Below are 22,307 nucleotides of genomic sequence, written 5' to 3' on the forward strand. Positions count from 1 at the left end.
ATGGCTGGGACACGAGAAGGACTAGACTTTTATGTGTCTCAGAGGTACTGGAGGATATAGACAGGTGAGAACACCAGGGCACAGGGCACAGCCCTCCCCTAGGAACCCTGCTCCTCAAAAGCAGCCACCACTCTCCACTATGGGGCTAGAGGGCCACAGAAGGAAACATGCGCTGAGCATCCTCAGCTCTTTCTGAGGATGCGGGGCTGCTGGGAAGGTGGCGTGCGGCACGAAGAACAGGGCCCAAGCCAGTAACCCAACACGCAGAGGCTGACGCTAGAAGTTGAAGGCCAACCTGGGCTACACAGCCCATCAAAAAAAAAAAAAAAAAGAAAAAGAACAGGCGCCCAGCACTTAGAAAACGCTCAACCATGTTTCAAAAAAGGATAACCAGGCCTGCACTGGTGGCTCACGCCCTTAATCCCAGCTACTCGGGAGGCTGAAATCTGAGGATCTTGGTTCACAACCAACCTGAGATCCAGTCAATCACCAAAAAGCCAAAAGTAGAGCTATGACTCAAATGGTCGAGCACCAGTTTACATGAAAAAGCAAAGGGACAGTGACCAGGCTCTGAGTTCAAGCCCCAGTAGACACTCAAAAAAGTAACTAAATCTTAAGACTTGAGTCTATATACCAACCCAGGCCCTGGTTCAAGGGTCTCCAAGCTCGGGAGGCTCTCTGGCCACGTCCACGGAAGCCTGCTCTCTCTAGTGCACAGCACACAGACCATCTGCCTGCCCTCAAGACTGCCAGTCTCCTGAAAGAGACGCAAGTGTGTGTGGGGGGATCTCAGGAACATACCGTCTGTTTGTCAGCACCTCTGCCTGGTCCGCTGTCCAGGAGTCAGCGTGAGGCTCTTCGCATCCCACAGCCCCTCCACCTCCTCCAGCCAACAGATCCTGAAACCAGAGAAGGGAAGAAAGAGGAAACCAGGTGTCACCAGCTGTCTATCAGCATCGCAGGCCAGCTGGCCTGTCCAGGACCTGGAAGGCCCCTGGGGGAAAGGCAGGGAGGGAGGTGATGGGACAGGGGTTCTACCGGGCAAAGTGAAGGCAGGCAATAACTCAGGTGATGGGTTCCTGTCTTTCTCCACTCACCACATGCTGCTCCCTGTCCCTACCCCAAATCCTGTCCTGCTCAGCTCCCAGCCTCAGAGTCCTGAACCAGCAAGCATAGGTTGAAAATGACAACAGGAAAAAGCCTAGGAGAGATGCAAGACAGGCAGAGAAGAGGCTGGAAGGTGCTCCTGCAAGAGCTCCACAAGGAGCTCAAAGACCATTTCTATGGACAGAGCAGACAACAGATTTGGCAAGAGGAAAGGAAAGTCCATGAAAGAAAACCAAAGGTGGCAATTTAGAGCAAGGGTTCTCATTTTGCCCTCTTTCCCCTTCTGACAAATGTCTGGAGATTTTTTTTCCCACAGTCATGGGGCTTGAACTCTGGGCCTGGGTGCTGTTACCTGAGCTCCTCAGCTCAACTGTTCTACCACATGAACCACAGCACCGCTCCTCTGGAGGTCTTTTTACCTGACAAAACTTGAGACTGGGGGCCGGTGCCAGTGCCTGGCTACTCAGGAGGCTGAGATTTGAGGATCAAGGTTCAAAGCCAGTTGGGCAATACAAAGCCTAGAGACGCTTACCTCCAGTTAACCTCTAGAAAACAGGAAGTGGGGCTTGGCTCCAGGGTGGGGAGGTAAACTTGAGCTGAAGAGCTCAGGGACAGTGCCCAGGCCCTGAGTTTAAGCCCTAGGACTGGCAAAAAAAACCCAAAAAACAAAAAACCTGAGGGTGGAGGTGAGGAAGGTGGGAGGGAGCTACTGGCATCTATTAATAGAAAGGGATTATGATGATCAGAACAAAGAAGGATCCATGCAAAATGTTAGTAGTGCCAGCCTGGTGTGTCCGTTGTCCCGTGGCTCACACCTGTAATCTGTAATCCTAGGTACTCAGGAGGATCACAGTTCAATGCCAGCGCATGTAGAAAAGTCTAAAGATTCTTACTTCCAAATAACTATCAAAAGAGCAGGAAGCAGAGCTGAGGTTCACGTGTAGAATGCTAGCTTTGTGCATATAAGCTCAGGGACTGTGCCCAGATCCTGAGTTCAAGCCCCAGAAACAGCAACAAAAGTAAGCAGCATCAAGGTTGAGAAACATTGGTTTGGAAAATCCAGACCCCTAGCCCCAGGCTCTGCCACACCGGAACACCTACTTACACACACTCCTGCACAAGCCTGCTCTGCACCCACACAAATGTGGCAGGCAAGTAACCTGAGGTCACTCGAAATTTGTGGGGCTCTGCCACCCCTCTGGGCACCTCCTGCAATAAGCCGGGCAGCAGGACGGGGGCAGCATCACCCTGGCAATAGGGGAAGGAGCAGCCGCAGGCAGCCTTCTGGGCACACCAAACATCCTCCACCCCCAGCAACCCAAACAGAGCTGGGCAGGGAAGCCTGGCAGGCTGGTGCGTGTGCTCCACTGTCAGGACACGCCCAGGCCAGGACTCCTGTCACATTCCAACACGGCCTAGGGCAGGAGTGGGGTGGGAGAAGTAGGAGTGGCCTCCCTCCTCTGGCTGGTCCCTGGCTGTGTGTTTGGGGTGGCTGGGGTGAGCAGCAGGCAGGAGCCCCTAGCCTCCGCCCACTTAAAGAACGTGTCCCCACAGGGCACAGGCAGCATGCTGCTGCTGGGCTGTTCCCTGCACAGGAATTTGGGCAGGCCTGGAAGACCAGCACATTCCTGGCGTGTGGGGGAGCCAACAAGACTCTGGTCCCCAGGGCTGTACCTCCAGGGGGCCCTGGACTGGAGACTCCCACGGCCTAAGGGAGAAACTCAGAGGCGCCCCAAACCAGCCTGACACTTAGGCTCTGGCACTCTGGGAATGGGTGCAGGATGCAGGTGTGACTGCAGGAGCCCCAAAGTGGGACAGCCCAGGGTGGGGAGGGGTCTCTGCTTTCTTCCCCCACGACAGAGAAACCAGGTCCCTGCCACAGCCCCCACTTCCTCCCCGGCACCTGAGTGAGCTCGTGCTCAAGGGCTATCCTCAACCTCCTCCTCCTCCCCACTCCTAAGCCTCGCATGCCCTAGGTCCAGGTGCTTGGGTGAGAGGACAGTGACATGCACAGATAGCTGGCATTCCTGCCTGTGAGTGGAGCTCACCCCACAGTTCGCCGGGCCTTACTCTGAACATGCGCCCTCTCCCGGGCCTCCCCTGACCCCCACAGGGGGTGGCAGAGCCGACTGGGGCCGGGGTGGAGATGACCAGCATGTGAGGCACAGGGAGGGCAGCAGGAGGCCATGTCCACAGGGCAGTAGCTACGGCCAAGTCCACCCAGATCTGTGCTGCTCCTGACCCATGACCAGGAACAGCAGGCATGGCAGGAGGCCCAGGACCTGGCTCCAGCTCCCAAATCCACTAAGTGGCCCACATGCAGCTTGTGAGGGCTCGCAAGTCCCGCAATGACCAGAAACACAGGGGCCTGGCAGCACATCTCCTGACTCGAGAGCCAACCCAGAGGAGAGGGGAAGCACAGAGCACAGGGGCCCCACGCTGAGACACGAGGGGTGCACTGCAGACAGCGCAGCCATGCCAAGAAGACTCAGCTAGCAGGTGTGGCCTCCACTGACCCCATGTTTCACCCAACAGTCGCCCAGCTTGTTCTGTGTTGCGGCCCAAAGCACTCGCAAGCCTGTGCTAAGAAGAGGTGGTTCCCAGAACAGCTCAGAATAGCCCATGGGCCATGCTGAGCGTGCAGCAGCCAAGCCAACCAGCGGGGCCTTCTGGCCTGTGGCTGCTAAGGGCACTCTGGGCACCACTAAGATGGTCTGGACAAAGGCTGGCAATAAATAGGGACAAGCCCACCCCCATCCTCACCCCAACTATTCAAGTCTCAAGGGTCAAAACAGGACTATCGAGGCATGTGCTGGTCTTCACCACAAGACAGTTGTGCCTTGGGAAAAGGGCTGAGACTCCAGAGGAAATCCTGGCTGACCCAGCATGCCTTGTGGCTCCTTGGGCTCTTGCCAGCCCTGTGCCAGGCACCCAGAGTAGCTGCCACCCTTCCCCATTCCTAGAAGGGTGGTGAAAAGGCAGAGACCCATCTCACCCCTGCTGCCCTGCCCCCGCTCTTCCTGTGCTGCATAGCATTCATTCTTGTCTTACTCCAAGTCAGTTTTGAAAACTATCTCCTATCTGCTGTGTGTGTGTGTGTGTGTGCACACGCGTGCTTCCTGACTGCCATGTTGCAATCTGCCCATCCATGTAGGCCGCCTGTTGCCGCCTGCCCTGTATTAAATACCTTCTCCCTGATTACAGCCCATGGGGCATGATTAACTGCCTTTAGAGAACAAAGTCGACTTTCATTAGAATGGGACTCGGCATGCACAGAGAACTCGCACTGTGAACCCACTGAACAGCGGAACAGAACACAGACGGAGATAAGACACAAGGGCCTGGCTCAGCCCTTCCTTGGCTCAAAGGGCAAGCACCACCCTGGCCAGGAGACAGGGCTCACACTTGCCCCCTTCAGTGGGTATGTGAAAGTGGCCAGGGGCTTCCACCATAATCAAGATGTCTGTCACTGGAGATGGAGGGAGAGGAACAAAGAAAGCTCTTACTCCTGAATCCCTACTTCAACTCCCAGCACTCACAGGAGACAACAGCAAGAGTCAAGCGCAAGAGGCCTGGCTGGATGCCCTCCTGCTTCCCTCTGCAGTCCAGCCAGGGTCTGTCCCAAAGTCAAAGATGCAGGAGAGGGAACTGAACGGAATGAAAACTGCATTATTCTTTGGCTTTTCCCACGTTAGCATTCCTCCTCACCCACCTCCCTGACTTCTGCACCAGCCGCCACCGCATGAACCCTCTGACCGGGATCAGCAGCCTGCCCGACACCGACCACCTCTCTACTCTCCACAGAACCAATGCAGCCTGTAATCCTAGCTACTCAGGAGGGCTTAGTGGCCTACACTTACGACCCAGAACACTGGAGGCTAAAGCAACAGGCCTGGGATTTCCAGGCTAGCCTGGGCTGCATATAATTTCCAGGCTAACCTGAGCTATAAAACCAGGCTCCTGTCAAGAAAATAAAAAGAAAGGGAAGGGGAAAAGGGACGGGGAGCGGGGAGGAACTGTTCCAACACTCTGTCAGGGCGTTTGAGCTCGATCATTCCCAAGCCTCCTGATGAAGCCTTTCTGCTCCTATCAAGGACGAAGCGAGGGACTTTGAGGGAATCAGTGAACTCAGAGGGGCCTCCACACCACCAGAAAGCCATTAAAGCTCTTCTTTGTAATGCACCCAAGCAAAGTCCAACCAAAGTTAGTCATCACTGCTGCTTTTAAAATGATAAGAAAACCTGAGCAGCCTATGTCAGAACACACCAGCTGTGCTGTGGGCTACCTTAATTCTCCAGGAACCCAGCAGGATGCAAATAAATAATAAAAACAAATAGCAGAAAGCCCCTCACTGAAACTGAAGTCTGATCACTCAGGGAATGAGGCCTCCTCACTGGGAACTGTCTCGAGCCTCATGCCTTGCATGGAGAATTTCTGATTTCTGCATCTGGCCAGGTACCACCTGGCAAGCCTCAAAAATCCAACTTCTTAGATTCCATGTTCAATGGAGGTTGATAAACAGCATCCCATCCCCTCAAAGGCCACCCCTGGACCGGGTGGCCCAGCAATGGCCCTGGGGATTGCTCAGGAATTTCTCCACCTCCCTACACCACTTCACAACCCTCTCCATGCTGCCTATGAACCTTGGCACTGTCCCACAGCAGAACACACTGATCCTACCCAAGCTTCCTCCAGCCTCCCCCACCATTCCCTCTGGTGCCCCCCCCACCTGCCACCAGCCCCCAGTTTCCGGCATGCAGCTGTTCCTGAGGTACATGAGCAAAGCCCTCAGCAATCCTGGGCGCGTGGCAGGCAGGCAGCCAACAGCTCACAGGGTGGGGCCTGGACACAGGTTCTGCTCTGAGCTGATGACTAGGCTGGAAGATGCCCAGACCAGCCCTGCCCTGCCCCCCTGGGCAGGGCTCTCAGTGCCTGGGCAGGCACCCTCTTAGTATAAGCTGCGGGCAGTCCTGACCTGGGCCAGTCTACTCCAAACAGAACAGGGCTTTGGCAGCCAAGAAGAGCAGGAGTCATCTGCCTACATACAGTGACCCTGGGGACCAGAACTAGTGCTGGAGACTGCAAGAGCTCACCTGACTCCCCACCGGAGCAAACACCATGAATCCACCTGGTCTAACCCAAATACCTGACGAGAACAAAGGAGCTGAAGACTCCTGATAAGAGATCCAAGCACAGGCTCGAGGCTTGGGTCTGTTGGTAGAGAGCCAGCCAAAGAGCAAAAGCAGTCAGGTACTAGAATCCCAATTTTGGACCCCCCCCCCAAAAAAAAAAAACCAAGACAACAACAACAACAACAAAAAGAGATCCAAGCAAACCAACCCCCTCTAATAAAGGAAGGGCCCCAGGGCCAGGAGTTCGGCCTAGTGGTAGAGTGCTTGTCTAGCAGGCACAAAGACCGGGGTTGGATTCCTCGATACCACATACATAGAAAAAGGTGGAAGTGATGCGGTGGCTCAAGTGGTAGAGCTCTAGCCTTGAGAAAGCCCAAGAACAGTGCTCAGGCCCCGAGTTCAAGCCCCAGAACTGACAAAAAAAAAAAGGACCCCAAAATCCTCAAGCTTGCAGCCAATCCTTGACTTAAACCCCATACCCTCTCCTAAGGAGGGGCAAAATGAAAGAGAGGCCTCAACTCTAGACCCCTTTTGCCTAGTTCAGAACTAAGCCCAAACTCCTCCAGCTGCCCAACTCCCTCTCCAGGAGTCTGGAGATCATACAGCACCTACACCCTGTCAAATTCACAAAGACCCATCCTATGCTACTGGTCAGTCAGTTGTCTTCTCCCTCCAAGCCCAGAAGTGCACTAGCTCCACAGCTTGGACAGAGTGGGGGACGCACGACCAGTGTGGACCTCCAGGAAGCACAAGACAAGTTCTCTTCTTCCCATCTGTCTCCAGACTTCCTTTTCTCCCTTCCAAACCTAAAAGAAGAGATCCTCCATGCCAGAAAGCACTCACCAGCGCCCCACTGGGACCAGACGTTCTCTGGGCCTGATGAGTCTAAAACCAGGTCTGGTCCAAGGCATTCTCTCCAGCTCTTCCTGACTAAAGTCCACCAGCTGCACAGGCATGGAGGTGCGTAGAGCCAAACTCCACCCGCCCCACCTCCCAGGGCAATGGTCACCAGTGAGAGCTAAGTGTCAGATAGTCCCCGGCTTGCCTTCTAGTTTACTTCTCTCTTCTGCCCAGTGCCAGGGCTCGGCCAAAGTGTGCCTGAGCTTCCCCATCCCAAAAAGAACGCGGTAGCTGATCCTAAGCTCCTATCCTGGAGGAAAGCAATGGGGGCCCTGTAACGTTTCCCTGGTGACAGGAAGAAAGGATCCGGTCTAAAGTTCCTTCCCAATCAAGCCCCATCAGTATTTGAGGAACGAGAAACAGAAGAGGTAACCAAAAGAAACCTTTTTCCTCTTCCTCTTCTTCTTTGGTGCCTGTCCCAGGGCTTGAACTCAGGACCTGGGAGCTGTGCCTGAGCTTTGAACTCAGAGCCTGAGCACTGTCCTTGGACTTTCTCAAGGCTAGAGCTCTACCACTTCATCCTCTGCACCACTTCCAGCTTTTTTTTTTTTTTTTTTTTTTTTGCCAGTCCTGGGCTTAAGCTCAGGGCCTGAGCACTGTCCTTGGATTTTTCTCAAGGCTAGAGCTCTACCACTTGAGCCTCAGCACCACGTCCGGCTTTTTCTAAGTATGTGGTACCAAGGTATCAAACCCGGGTCTTTGTGCATGCTAGGCAAGCACTCTACCACTAGGCCAAACTCCCGGCCCCTTCCAGCTTTTTTCTATGTATGTGGTACCAAGGAATTGAACCCTGGTCCTCATGCATGCTGGCAAGCATTCTACCATTAGGCCAAACTCCTGACCCTGTGCCTGAGCTTTTTAGTTCAAGCCTAGTATTCGACCACTTGAGCCACAGCTTCACTCTGGCTCTCTGGTGGTTAAGTCTCATGGACTTTTCTGCCCAGGCTTGGCTTTGAACTGTGGCCCTCAGATCTCACTTCCTGAATAGCTATGGATATAGGCATGGGCATCTGGCTGAGATTCCTAAGTTCTGTGATGCTGAAGCACACACTGAGTGGAAAGCCACCAATGCTGTTTTGAGGGCGACTGAGCAGCCATGCTGAGGAGGATGGGTGAGGAACGGTGGAGACCAGCAGTAGCAGCTGGTGGCTGGGCAGCTGAGAGCAGGCCACCTTCCTCTCCTGGCCATGAAGGGGCACATCCCCACCACCCAGTCACAGAGGGAGATCAGGGAAGAAAGGGAGGGCAGTAATGAGGCCAGAGATAAGCTGAGGGGTGGAGGCAGCCAGGCTGGGGAGGAGTGGAGTTCAGAGATGCTGGTGGCATCGGGGCACATTAGCTGATCAGGGTCAGACTCACAGAGTTAGTGACTTCTCCCCAACCAGCCAGCTCTTCTGGTTAGTGTGGTTAGCGACAGACTCGTAGTAGACACCTTCCAGGCACTCCATATAAACACACAGCTCGGTGTGTGAGCAGCCCAGCTCTGGAGCTGCAAAGAGAGAGCAGAAGGCCAAGCTGTAGGCGCCGCTGGCTGCCCACAGTACACACTGCACTCTTCTGCTGGGAAAGCAATGCCACCTCACCATCAGTCCCTCAGGAGCTCCCTGCCACCCAGCTCACACACAGGCAAGGTGGAGTGTTCTGTCTGCCCACCGATGGGCCCAGTTCACTGACCCAAGCAAACGAAGCTCTCTAGTCGGTCAAGAGGAAGAGGGCAGCTATTGTAGCTAGCTGTGGGGGCACAGTTCCCATCTCCCCCAACACTGTTGCGAGGCTGTACTAGGTCTCTGAATGTCTGGCTCTAAAGACAGAGGCCTCATAGCTGTGTTACTATCCGTGCCTACACCAGCAGATCTCATCCCGCCACCTCCCAGAGGCTGCAGGGGGGGCTGTGAGAGACCAGCTGGGGCTCAGAGGCAGTCACAGAGCTGCATCAGAAATCCCAATACAATGAGCCAGTGTGTGACCCAGCCCAGAGCTGGGCTAACCATGGGAAGGGGTGGCACAAAGCCACCTCTGGAGGGATGGCATTTCCCACAAAGCCAGCCCCAGGAGGATGGGGCTCTGTGCAGCTCTCAAGGATGAAGACTTCCTCCACTGTCTCACAGTGAACAATGCCCAGGAAGGCTGGGCGTCCCATCAAAACAAGCCACAGAGCAGCAGCAACTCCTCCCAGAAACCTCGAGAAGCATCTGGGAGAAGTGGCACATGCCAGCTTAGACATGGCACAGCAAAAGCAGCAGGAGAAGTCCACAGGCAGTCCTTTCAGATACAGGTCAGGAAACGCAAAGCACACACATTTGAGGGACAGAAGAACTGAAGGTCTCTCTCTCGAATTCTAGGGAGTTTTTGAAAACTCGGTGATGAGTCACAGGGAGGAAAAGTCACCACTCTGGCAACACCATGTAGGCCAGAGCTTCTCTCAAGCCAAGGGTCAAGATTCACGTACACAGGAAGCCCACTGCCCACACACTGGGCTCCCAGTATTTTTCTATGTCCCAGAGCTCAAAAAGGTCAAGGCCTGGCTGGGAATGTGACCTAGTGGTACAGTGCTTGCCTAGCATGCATTGAAGCCCTGGGTTCGATTCCTCAGTATCACAACAGAAAAAGCCAGAAGTGGTGCTGTGGCTCAAGTGGTAGAGTGTTAACCTGGAGCAAAAGCTCAGGAACAGTGCTCGGGCCCTGAGTTCAAACCCCAGGACTAGCAAAAATAAAGTCAAGGCCTGATGGTGAGGAGAAACCATGGTCCACTAGAGAGAGGACTCTTCATACCAATGGATCTCTAGGGAGAAAACCTGGACAATGACAGAACTCACAAACCAACACTGGGTCTGCTTTGTTTTCAGCACAGTGCCAGGTGATGTGGCATACACTGTGACCCAGCACTTCAGCAGGCTGAGGGAAGAGGATGGAGAGTTCAAAGACAGCTGGATTCTGACTCAGTAAAACAAACACCCCCTTCCTCCCCCCCAAAAAGGCTTCTCCACATTTCCCAGGGGGCAACTCCAACCAAGTTCACCAAAGGCTCTTCAAAGCCCAGAGGGCTGCTGGGAAACGTGTGAAGACAAGAAGTGCATGCACTAGTGTGCAGACACTAGATCTGAACCGTGAAGTTTGTGGAGGAACATCTAAAGTATGCAAAGAAGATCAGCAGGACACATAAGAAATGGGTGGAGTCAGGAGCTAGGAGCAGTGGGAACTGAAAGAAAGTATTTTTTAACTGTATTTTCCTATATAGTTAGCCCACCTTCCTTCCTTCCTTCCTTCCTTCCTTCCTTCCTTCCTTCCTTCCTTCTTTCCTTCCTTCCTTTCCTTCTTTCTTTCTTGTTAGTCATGGGACTTGAACTCTGGGGCCTGGGCACTATTCCTGAGCTCTTCAGCTCAAACTATCACCCTACCCCTTGAGGCACAGCACCACCTCTGGTTTTCTAGTGGTGAATTGAAAAGTCTCATAGACTTTAATGTCCAAGCTGGCTTTGAACCCTGAACCTCCAGATCTCAGCCTCCCGAGTAGCTAGGATTACAGGCTTGAGACAGCATGCCCGGCTTAGTTAGTACTTCTATAGAAGAGACCTTATCTCATCATTCCCTCCACTCTAATCTCCATGCTATCTCCTCCAATCCTCACCATGAGTGAGGCAGAAATACCAAGCAGCACGCTCCATTCTAAGGCTCCAGAGGACACGTAACTGGCCTGTGATGGAGTAGAGTGGCGTGCGGAGCTCACCATCCCATCCTACTGGCTAGCAGAGTGAAAACTTGAAGGTTGGGGGCCCAAATTTCCCAGGAAGCAGACCCCCTCTCCTCAGGCAGTGATGGCAAGTTCCCTGCCATAGTTCACTTGGTGGCAGAGCAGCTCCTCACAGAAGGGGCTGTGTCCTCAATAGACTCGACATGACATCTAGTCACAAAGCTGGTCCTTATAAGACAGCAATGAAGAATGAGGCCCCGTCCTTCTACCCATAGCCAGACTAGGGTCTTCTGAGCCAAAAGAGCACAACACAATCCCACCCAACTGGCTCGTCCAAGCTCATCTATGGTCTGTTTAACATGACTCATCAGCAAGGATATGACATGTATAATGTCCACCTCACACTGAGGGGCCCGGGAGTGACCCCTGGGAAAACCACTGCACTCCAGATTCAGCTACTGGTTGCATCCTTTTGATTCATCTGGGCATCAGTACAGTTGGGAGTTAGCCCTGGCTGACGGCACGGAGCACCCCAGCTGAGACTATCTATAGTACCAGAAAAGCAAGCAAGTGACAGATGGCACGGAAAAGTCTTAAATAACAGAGGATGCCAGCAGCCAAGACTTCTCAGGAGATGCTAATTGAGTAAGAAAAACTCTAAATGTGCTTACTTACCTCCTCTTTTAATCCCTCACTGCTGGCTTAGGGATGTGCTATTAGAACCAAAAAAAGCTACAAACAAGGCCAAGTGGAATGGTAGCTCTTGCCTGTATCCAAGCTACTCAGGAAGCTGAGATCTGTGCATCAGTTTGAAGCCACTCCAGGCAGGAAAACCCATGAGACTCTTACCTCCACTAAACTACAAAAACAGAAGCTGAAATGACTGTGGCTCATATGGCAGAGTGCTAGCTTTAAGCACAAAAGGACAGGGACAGGGCACAGGCAAAGAGTTCAAGCCCCAGGACCAGCCCCCCACCCCTAAAAAAAAAAGGCTCCAAGTAGAGAAACCCAGCACCTGAAAGTCCATTTAAGCACACAAATTCATTGGTGGAAATACGCAATGCTATAGTTAACACCATCATCTCTTGTATATGTAGAACCCTCCTCCCTGAGGGCCGGAAGGCTTCACTGGGAGAGATCTCCACCACTTTAATCTCAGGAAGGACAGGTGGGGTCACACAGTAAGTAGGGTTGCTCAGCAAACACTCACAGGACTTAAATGCTTAGCTTCAGTAAAGACCTTGCCCCTAAGAAGCCAGAGACAGATCTTCCTGGAGCCAAGGGGGGAGGGGAAGAAGGAGAGGGGCGAACAGCAGCTTACACTGAAGTGTGGCCAGGGCTTCAGGAGAAGAGCAGTGCATTCTGGGTTGGAGCACCACATAAGAAGCCCATCCTTGGCTGGACATGTGTCTCAAATGCTAGAGTACCCAGCAAGCATGAAGCTCTAAGCCCTAAATCCTAGTAACACACACCACACACACACACACACACACACACACACACACACACACACACACACACACACACACACACACACACACACACACACACACACACACACACACACACAAACTGCCTTTCAGAAAACTCGGACACATCTTCCTCAATGACTACAAGCTTATATTGGAATGCCACAATTTAAGGGACAACACATGGTATTTCTACGGGCAAAAGGTTTTTGTTGTTCCTGGTTTTTTCTTTTCTTATTTTTTATTTTTTTGTGGGTCATGGGGCTTGAACTGGACGAGCTGTCCCCGAGCTCTTCAGCTCAAGGCTACCACCCTACCCCTGGGCCTGGGCATTGTCCCTGTACCCTTCAGCTCCAAGCTACCACGTTACCCATGAGCTAAGCTCCACTTCTCATTTTCTAGAGGTTAATTGGAGATAAGAGTCTCAGGTCCTTTTGTGCCCAGGCTCGCTTTGAACCTTGATCCTCAGATCTCAGCCTCCTGAATAGCTAGGATTACAGGCATGAGCCACCACGCCTGGCTTACTGTTTTGTTTTTTAAACCAGGGTCTCACTATATAGCTCTGGCTGGCCTTTAACTCTCAATTTTTCTGCCTCAGACTCCTGAGCATTGAGATTATCAGCATATACCATCAAGAGGTCAAAAATTTTAATAGAAAAATAATGTTTGCGGGCTGGGAGTTTGGCCTAGTGGTAGAGTGCTTGCCTAACATGCATGAAGAGCCAGGTTCAATTCCTCAGTACCTCATACATAGGAAAAAAACAGGAGTGGTGCTGTGGCTCTAGCTCTAGCCTTGAGAAAGTCCAAGGACAGTGCTCAGGCTCTGAACCCAAGTCCAGGACTGGCAAAGAAAAAGAAAAATAATTTTTGCAACAGAATGGTGGATAGATCAGAGGGGCAGAGAATGGCCAGCACTTTATTTATTCTACATGCATCACAGCTTTATATCACACATATGAAGGGCCCTGTGCTATTCTGAACACTAGAAATATACTAATAAATGAGACAGTGTGTTTTCAGGGTACTTACAGTCTTAAGAAAGTCAAATAAGGGCTACAATGCAGCACTGGAAGTCAGCAAAGAAGGGTACAAGGGCAACAGGGACTTAAAGCAAAGAATGAACACACACACACACACACACACACACACACTGGGATTTGATCTCAGTCAGGGCCTTGCATTTGCCAAGCAATAGCTATGAGCTATGTCACCAGCCGGAAGGAACATTTAAACTGAGAAGGAAAGGACAAAATGGAAGGAAAAGGGAGAGGGGGTGAGGTCAGGAAATGCACACATAGCAAGCACACGGATATGTAAAGGCCAAGAAGCCAGTAAGAATGACCTAATTCCTGGATCCAAGTGAGAAATGAAGGCTCAGTTTACCCTAAGAGAAAACTGGAAACAAAGCACTGAATCAAATACAATGGCAAGAAGGCAGGGAAGAGACCAGAGAAAAAGACATAGCATGGAGAAAGGGATTCATACAACAAAAAGAACAGTAAAGGGAAGACCTGGCTGAAAACCTACTGGCCTTCACCATATGGTCAGTTATCTGCTAAAATGTGACCATGGCACAAAGGCGTACTCTATGAAGATAACATGCTAAAGCAGGCCGACACAAGTGGAAAGTCAAGCTCAAGTTCTACTATCCTGGGATTCCTAGCTTCTAAGATATTGGTAGAGGGGAGAAAACAGATGTTACCTACTTCTCAAAAATCACAGATGCATGGGGTTGGTAGAGTGCTCACCTAGCATGCAAGAAGCCCTGGGTTCGATTCCTTGAGACTACATACTGAGAAAAGGCCAGCAGTGGAGCTGTGGCTCAAGTGGCAGGGCACTAGCCTTGAGCAAAAAGTGTTCAAGGGCAGTGCCCAGGCCCTGAGTTCAGTCCCCAGGACTGGTAAAAAAAAAAAAAAAGAAAGAAAAAGAAAAAGAAAAAAATCACAGATGCCACAAAGAACAGAGTTTGTCACAGAGCTGAGCCAATGCTCCAGGAGTAGCTCACATTCCTGGGCCCCAGTCTCTCTATAATCTGGTTAGACTTTGGCGCAGGCCTGTTCCAAAGGCTGGCTGGAAGAGAATCTACTACAAAAGAAAAATGCATGCCCTCAGGGTGTGTTAAATAGACAGGACATGACTCAGAAGAGGAGTCTTAAATACAGGGCAAAAGGAAAGCCAGTCAATCAAACCCAGAACACACCTCTGGCCCTGAGCTGCACACAGCCTCCTTCCAACTGAAGGAGGAAGAACTTTACAGGACTGCCAGGACTTCCCAGAAGACATGCCAGCAGAAGCTCATCTATGCTTCATTTTTTTTTGCCAGTCCTGAGACTTGAACTCAGGGTTTTGGCACTGTCCTTGGACACTTTTGCTCAAGGTTAGTGCTCTGCCATTTGAGCGACAGCACCACTTCCAGCCTTTTCTGTGTATGTTGTACGGAGGAATCAAACCCAGGACTTCATGCATGCTAGGTCAGCACTCTACCACTAGGCTATGCTCCCGGCCCTGTGCTACACTTTTACCTGCAACTGAGTACAGAGAGCAATTTAAAATGTCACTGATTTCTTTTTCCTCCCTGTGTATACATTACTTGCCACTTTTAAAAAAGCCTACACCAGGGCTGGGAGTTTGGCCTAGTGGTAGAATGCTTGCCTACCATGCATGAAGACCCAGGTTCAATTCCCCAATATCGCATACATAGAAAAGACAGGAGTGTTGCTGTGTCTCGAATGGTAGAGCTCCAGCCTTGAGGAAAAAGACCATGGACAGTGCTCAGGCCCTGTTTCAAGCCCCAGGACTGGCAAAAAAGAAAAAAAAGCCTACAGCAGGGGGAGGGAAATGGGGAAAAAAACATGAGAAGGGGTATCAATGTGTGAGAAGGAATGCACCTACTATCTGGCAAATGTAACTGTAACCCCTCTATACCTACAATAAAAAAATTAAAAAAAAAAAAGCCTACATCAGACTATCTCACATTTAACACTGTGGCTACTTCAACTGCTCATGTCAGTGATCAAAGTAAGAACTGAGCCTTCTATTTACATCTATATTAGTTCACAGGCACACACATGCCTCTTTTAAGATTAGAGCCTAGTGTCAGCCTGCTCACCCCACCCAACCCCAAGGTTTTACAAAATACAAGTCACCAAGCTGAGTCATGAAGACACAGCCCAGGTCTAGCAACCCAGCAGAACAAGCCTTCTCCACCACCATTCCTACATCATTTAGTACTTCTGGAAGGATGGACAGACTCCAATGAAGAGCTAAAAACAATTTCAAACAACCAAAAAACTTCTCACTGCAATATAGTTATACATCCAGACATCAGGATAAAAAAGGATGGACCAGGATAGTCAAACCAACAAGAGATACAAACAATCAGTAAGCATCTCTAAATATTAACACCACCAGGTGGTATGTCTATAATGCCAAGTTTGGGAAGAAGCAAGAGGTCCCAAGAGTTGGCGACCAGGCTTAGCAATATAGCAAGAGTTCACCCTGTGGAAGGAAAAATAAAGTAAAAACTAACGTCAGGCACTGTAATCCTAACTATTCAGGAGACAGGATATTGGAAAGATCACTATCTGTCCAAAGTCAGCCCAGTCAAGGAAGCTGTGTAAAAGTAGGACACCAGCTGGACTCGGTGGCTCACTCCTGTAATCCTAGCTACTTAGGAGGCTGAGATCTGAGGATGTGGCTCAAAGCCAGCCCTGACTTAATCACATGAAAACAGGAAGTGGTGCTGTGGCTCAGGAATAAGGTGATAGCCTTGAGCTGAAGAGCTCAGGGACAGTGCCCAGGTCCAGAGTTCAAGCCCCACAATCGACGGACCAACCGACCGAAGGAAAAAAAAAAAAAAAGAGTAAGACACCAGTCTCTCACACCTGTAATTCTACCTATTCAGGAGGCTGAGATCGGATGATCTTGGTTCAAAACCAGCGTGGACAAATCTATGAGACTCTTTATCTCCAACTAACCAGCTAAAAGCCCAAAGTGGAAGTGTGGCTCAAGTGGTAGAGACCAGCTTTAGATGAAAAAGCTAAGCAAAAGCATGAGACTCTGAGTTCAAACCCTGATACTATTTAAATACATAAATGACAAAAAAATCCATATCAATCCAAAAAGAAAAAGTTCCACAGCCTCACAATTTCAAATAGGAAGCCACTGGGATTTTGACATCACTTTAAATAGCTACACAAAAACTCTATACTGGGGCTAGGAGTTTGGCCTGGAGGTAGAGTGCTTGCCTAGCACGCACGAAGACCCGGGTTCGATTCCTTGGTGCCACAAACATAGAAAAAAGCCAGAAGTGGTGCTGAGGCTCAAATGGTAGAGCTCTAGCCTTGAGAAAGCCCAAAGACAGTGCTCAGGCCCTGAGCTCAAGCCCAGAACTGGCAAAAAAAACAAAAACAAAAACAAAAACTCTATACTATGTTCTAACTTTGCCTTGTCTCAGCCTAGCAGCGCAAGCTATTAGAGACGCTCATAAAGCAGAAGATAGTGCTAGCATTTCACAAGTTAATACTATATTATCTTATTTAACATTCATTACCCCTACTCCCATTGATCAATAGAAATCTGAGGGCTTGGCCAGGAGTTTGGCCTAGTGGTTAAAGTGCTTGCCAAGCATGCATGAAGACCCGGGTTCGATTCCTCCGTACCACATACATAGAAAAAAGCCGGAAGTGGTGCTGAGGCTCAAGTGGTAGAGCTCTAGCTTTGAGAAAGTCCAAGGACAGTGCTCAGGCCCTGAGCTCAAGCCCAGGACTGGAAAAAAAAAAAAAAAGAAAGAAAGAAAGAAAGAAAGAAAGAAAGAAAGAAAGAAAGAAAAAGAAAGAAAGAAATCTGAGGGCTAGAACTACGCAATTAATGAAGATCACAGGACTACAAATGGCAGTCAGGATTCAATCTTGGCACTCAGGCTCCAGTCAGTTCTCTCAGCTCTCAGCTCCTCACTGCGATTCTACAGGGGCATAATTTTTTTTTTTTTTTTTTTTTTTTTTTGCCAGTCCTGGGCTTGAGCTCAGGGCCTGAGCACTGTCCTTGGACTTTCTCAAGGCTAGAGCTCTACCACTTGAGCCTCAGCACCACTTCTGGCTTTTTTCTATGTATGTGGTACTGAGGAATTGAACCCAGGTCTTTGTGCATGCTAGGCAAGCACTTTACCACTAGACCAAACTCTTGGCAGGGGCATAATTTTTAAATTTTCATCAGAAAAAGAAGGTTTTCAATTTTCTAGAAATCAAGTTACAGCTAAATATGTTCAGTTCTTCACTTTTTTTTTTTTTTTTTTTTTGCCCATCCCAGGCTTGTACTCAGGGCCTGAGCGCTGTCCTTGGGCTTTCTCAAGGCTAGAGCTCTACCACTTGAGCCTCAGCACCACTTCTGGCTTTTTTCTATGTACATGGGGTACCGAGGAATTGAACCCAGGTCTTTGTGTATGCTAGGCAAGCACTCTACCACTAGGCCAAACTCCCTGCCCCAGTTCTTCACTTATTGAAAGCACTAAAGCTAGCCTGATAACAATGACTTGGGGAGGGACTAGAGAAGTAGAAGTATAAGAGAGAATCAGGGAGGAGTTCTAGACAAACAAGACCTTCCAAACCAATCACAAAGTAGATGCAGGTCCTAAACTGGCTTCAGTCTAAGAGCTGGCTGGAGACATGGTTCAATGAGTCATCACTTGCTTAGCAGAAAAAGAGAGAGAGAGGGAGAGAGAGGGAGAGAGAGGGAGAGAGAGGGAGAGAGAGGGAGAGAGAGGGAGAGAGAGGGAGAGAGAGGGAGGGAGGGAGGGAGGGAGGGAGGGAGGGAGGGAGGGAGGGAGAGAGAGAGAGAGAGAGAGAGAGAGAGAGAGAGAGAGAGAGAGAGAGAGAGAGTGTGTATGAGAGAGCGCATGTGAACGTGCAAGCAGACCTTTAAGGAACTGGCTCATATCAACTATCTTGGGCATAAACATTGAGCAACCACGGAGGTGAGGACTCCATTCTGCACTCACTGCACTCTAGCTCTAGTCCCTTTCCCACCCTCCTTCAGATCTGCCAGCTGTCAGGCCACGATTCGTTTAACTTTTTTATTTCTTTTCTTTTTTTAAAATGTTTGTTCCAGTATTGAGGCTTAAACTCAGGGCCTTGTACTCATGCCTTACTCAATTCTGGTGCTCTACCACTTCGAGCCACATCTCTACTCCCAGCTTTTTCCTGGTTATTTGGAGAAAAAAAAAACAACTCTCAGATTTCTCTGCCTGAGCTAACTGAATCAGGATTCTCAGATTTCAACTTCCTCAGTAGCTAGGATTACAGGTATAAGCCACTGATGCCAGGCCTGATTTTTTTTTTTTTTTAATGTGGTTTGGAGAAAATACAAAGAAACTTACCAAAAAGGGTAAGTTTCCGGATGGGAGTTTGGCCTTGTGGTAGAGTGCTTGTCTAACATGCATGAAGACCCAGGTTCAGATTCCTCAGTACCACATATACAAGCAAAAGCTGGAAGTGGTGCTGTGGCTGGAGTCGTAGAGTGTTAACCTTGAGAAAGCCCAAGGACAGTGATCGTGCTCTGAGTTCAAGCACCAGGACTGACAAAAAAGGCCAAGTTTCATAATTTTTTTTCCTTTCATTGCCTCACTGGCCCAACTGTAAAACAACACTTAAAAATTAGGGATCTTGGTGGCTTAGTGGTAGCGTGCTTGCTTAGCATGCATGAAGCCCTGGGTTTGATTCCTCAGTATCACAGAGAAAGCTGGAAATGGTGATGTGGCTAACCTTGAGCAAAAGAAGCTCAAGGACAGTGCCCAGCCCCTGAGTCCAAGCCCCAGGACTGGCAAAACAAACAAACAAAAAATCAGGTACCTCAAGGGGTGACAATGTCCAAATACCACACACCCCAATTCACCCCTGGAGTACACTAACAAACCCCTCTTGCCAAAGGAAAACTGCAAGAGCAGGCATACAGCAAGAATAAATTTAAGAGTTAGTGTCAGAAAGTACATAAGATTTAGTGAAACCATCAGAAATTTGTTTTCTGATGATTCTCCACCATTTGCCACTACACTTCCAGGCAGAAGGTTGAAGAAATTGATGGGCAGATGGAAGAGATAATGGTGTACAGGTAGGAAATGCTTGTAGCCTGATTCCTAGAGTGCTTTCAGCCTGATCTTTAGGTCTTTGCCCAGGGGAAGGTACACAGATTCAGTTTACACCAACTCTCAAAAGGCAGCCAGCACTCGAAGCCAAACACCAACTGAGGGACCCTAGAGAAGTCAATCTCCAGAAGAGCACCGGTTTCCGTTCAAAGGACTCTCAGAATGACTCCAGGGCTACGGCTCCTCTCCCAGGGAGCACGGCAGTGAGAAGCCTGTCACTGGAGGCCACCTTACCCGCTCTGGGGTTGAGCTGGGGCAAGTCTGCTATCCCTTCTTCTTTCCAAGCAGACACTGATTTCTTCCAGTCCCTGGGGCCCTCGAATCTTCGGCTGAAATTGGGGCGGATGATGCTCAGGAGCTGTGGGCAGGCTGATCTAAGCCTGGAAGAGGGTCACTCCTCCCTGGCTTCAACTCACCCCACGCACACCTCCCCCACTCCTCCGCCCCTTCCCCGCTGGTTCTTTTACTTCACAAAAGTCCCTTTTCCTTCCCCTCTCCCGAGGACAGTCAGGCTCTGTGTCCCCGACTTCTCCCCTCTCAGCTCAGAAAGCCTTAGCCAATTTTAACTCCGTCCCAACCACACCTCGCTCGGCTCCCCGCCCCAGGCCCCTCCCCTAGGGCCGCCTCGGGGCTCCGGGCCCCCCTCCGCCTCCACCTCCTCCATCCACCTCCTTCGCTCCATCCCAGAGCCAGCGGCTCCTCTGAGCCCACTCCTCGCCACCATCGCGTGATTCTCCTCAACTCCAACCTCCCCCGCCCGACTACTCCAAGACCACAACAAACTTTCCGCCGCTGCCTGCTGCATTCACGCCGCCATCTTGCCGCGGGGCAGGCCGGGTAGTGGGCTAGGGCCGCGGGAATCCCCACGCACCGGGCGCCACGCGTCATCGGGGGCGGGGACGGGGCGGGGCCTCGGGGGCGGGGGCGGGGCCTCGGGAGGGGGCCGGGGGCGGGGCCTCAGCTTGAGGCTCACCCTGGGATGCTAGGAGGCCGGAAAAGAAATTCAGGAACAGGAAAAAAAAAAAAAGGCAGGAGGTCCGGAGATAGCGGAGGGAAAGAAAACTGGTACTGAAAATAATAATAATAATAATAAGCTTATGAAGCCGAGCGCGGTGGCTCAGGCCTGCAATCCTAGCTACTCAGGGGGCTGAGATCTGAGGATCAAGGTTCGAAGCCAGCCTGGGCACTAAAGTCTGTGAGACTCATCTCCAATTAGCCACCAGAAAACCTGAAGTGATGCTGTGGCTCCAGGGGTGGGGCGGTAGTCTTGAGCTGAAGAGCTCAGCCCCATGATTGACACACACACACATAAAAAGATGAGGCATTACAGTTACATAAGCCAGGTAATGAGGACATTTCTTTTTTTTTTTTTTAAAGAATTTACTAATGTTGATTTTTACATCATATTTTAAATGACAAGTTTAACATACAAGTGTTCAAGGAGGGAATCTCTATTTACAATCACTGGGACTAAGTATTTAGAACTTAATCACAATTAGGCTAAGTGTTTGTATGTCATAGAAACATATTAATTTATGAAATATAACATTATGTCTATAGAGTAATAGGTGTTTTGTTTTGTTTTTTGGCCCGTCCTGGGCTTGAGCTCAGGGCCTGAGCACTGTCCTTGGACTTTCTCAAGGCTAGAGCTCTACCACTTGAGCCTCAGCACCACTTCTGGCTTTTTTTTTTTTCTATGTATGTGGTACCGAGGAATCAAACCCGGGTCCTCGTGCATGCTAGGCAAGCACTTTAACCACTAGGCCAAACTCCCAGCCCCAGAGTCATAGGTTTTTATGTCTATATAGTTATGTTTATATTTCCATTACCATGTCCATAGCTTTGGGTATGCAGTTATTGAGTCCTCACTCTTGTACTCTTTGGATTTAATAGCCACATATTAAGGATACCATGCGCCTTTTGTTCCTTAGGTCTTGACTTGTCTCACTCAACATGATTCGCTCTATATTCATCCACTTCCCTGCGAATGCCATTATTTTATCTTGTCTGTTGGCTATGTAGAATTCCATTGTGTATACCACATTTTCTGTATCCATTCATCTGCAGTAATGAGGACATTTCTTTTTGGACAGGGTCACCCAATCCCTCACTCAGGACTTCAGTGTTCTAAAGAGTCCTGTGTTTTTCAGGTCATCGAGCCTTCAGGTGGGTAACTCTTCCCTCTGCTCAAATGGCATCTATTCCAGAACATTCTCTATGGTTTGCCTATTCTCCCCATCCTACTGGGAAGCTCTAACAATTGCACATAACTTTCTCATGGATAGCAAATGCCATAATTATTAATTTATACATAATGACCTTTTCTCCAGCTGCATCTTGAGAATTCACAATAGTGAATTAAGTCTCACCTTTTCCCCATGCCAGTAGCATATTTACATAGTTGTGTCTCAGAGGTATTTTCTCCCACTTGAGACTGTGCTCAAATATCACCACCTCAAAGAAGTCTTCCCAGACCACTCAATCAAGTTACCATCCCTTGTGCTGCTTTAATGTTTACTTTCTTAGCAATTTGTGTGTGTGTGTGTGTGTGTGTGTGTGTGTGTGTACATATGTGTGCTTGCACCAGCAAGCACTTCAGGACCTCTTACTATCCCCCGGCTTTCTCCCCTCAAGGGTGACATTCCCTCACTTGAGCCACACCTTCATTTCTAGCTTTTTGGTAGAGATTAGTGTTTCTCTGGTCTGCCCAGGCTGGCTTCAGACCATGATTCTCAGATCTCAGCCTCCAGAGTAATTAAGATTACAGGTGTGACCCGCCAGCACCCGCTCATAGCAATTGTCATTATCTGATAGCATATTAAACATTTCTTTGTTTATTGACCCTAAGTCTCACTCCAGTATAAACTCCA

General features: G+C 50.0%; 1 long non-coding RNA gene across 2 annotated transcripts; it reads right to left on the bottom strand.

Moving 5' to 3' along the window:
* Positions 1 to 812: 812 nt before the first annotated feature.
* Positions 813 to 20,298, bottom strand: LOC150047651 (uncharacterized). 2 transcript variants are annotated; one of them, XR_016539282.1, is made up of 5 exons: positions 20,221 to 20,298; positions 19,672 to 19,766; positions 8,499 to 8,628; positions 1,121 to 1,201; positions 817 to 899 (listed from the first exon to the last, which is right to left on the bottom strand). It is a non-coding gene; the product is annotated as an uncharacterized LOC150047651 (long non-coding RNA). The 2 variants fall into 2 exon arrangements; XR_016539281.1 differs by lacking the exons at positions 1,121 to 1,201; positions 8,499 to 8,628 and having other exon boundaries at positions 813 to 899.
* Positions 20,299 to 22,307: the final 2,009 nt, after the last annotated feature.

The sequence above is a fragment of the Megascapheus bottae genome, chromosome 22, assembly GCF_031878675.1.
Source record: "Megascapheus bottae isolate mThoBot1 chromosome 22, mThoBot2.hap1, whole genome shotgun sequence".
NCBI classification, from domain to species: domain Eukaryota; kingdom Metazoa; phylum Chordata; class Mammalia; order Rodentia; family Geomyidae; genus Megascapheus; species Megascapheus bottae.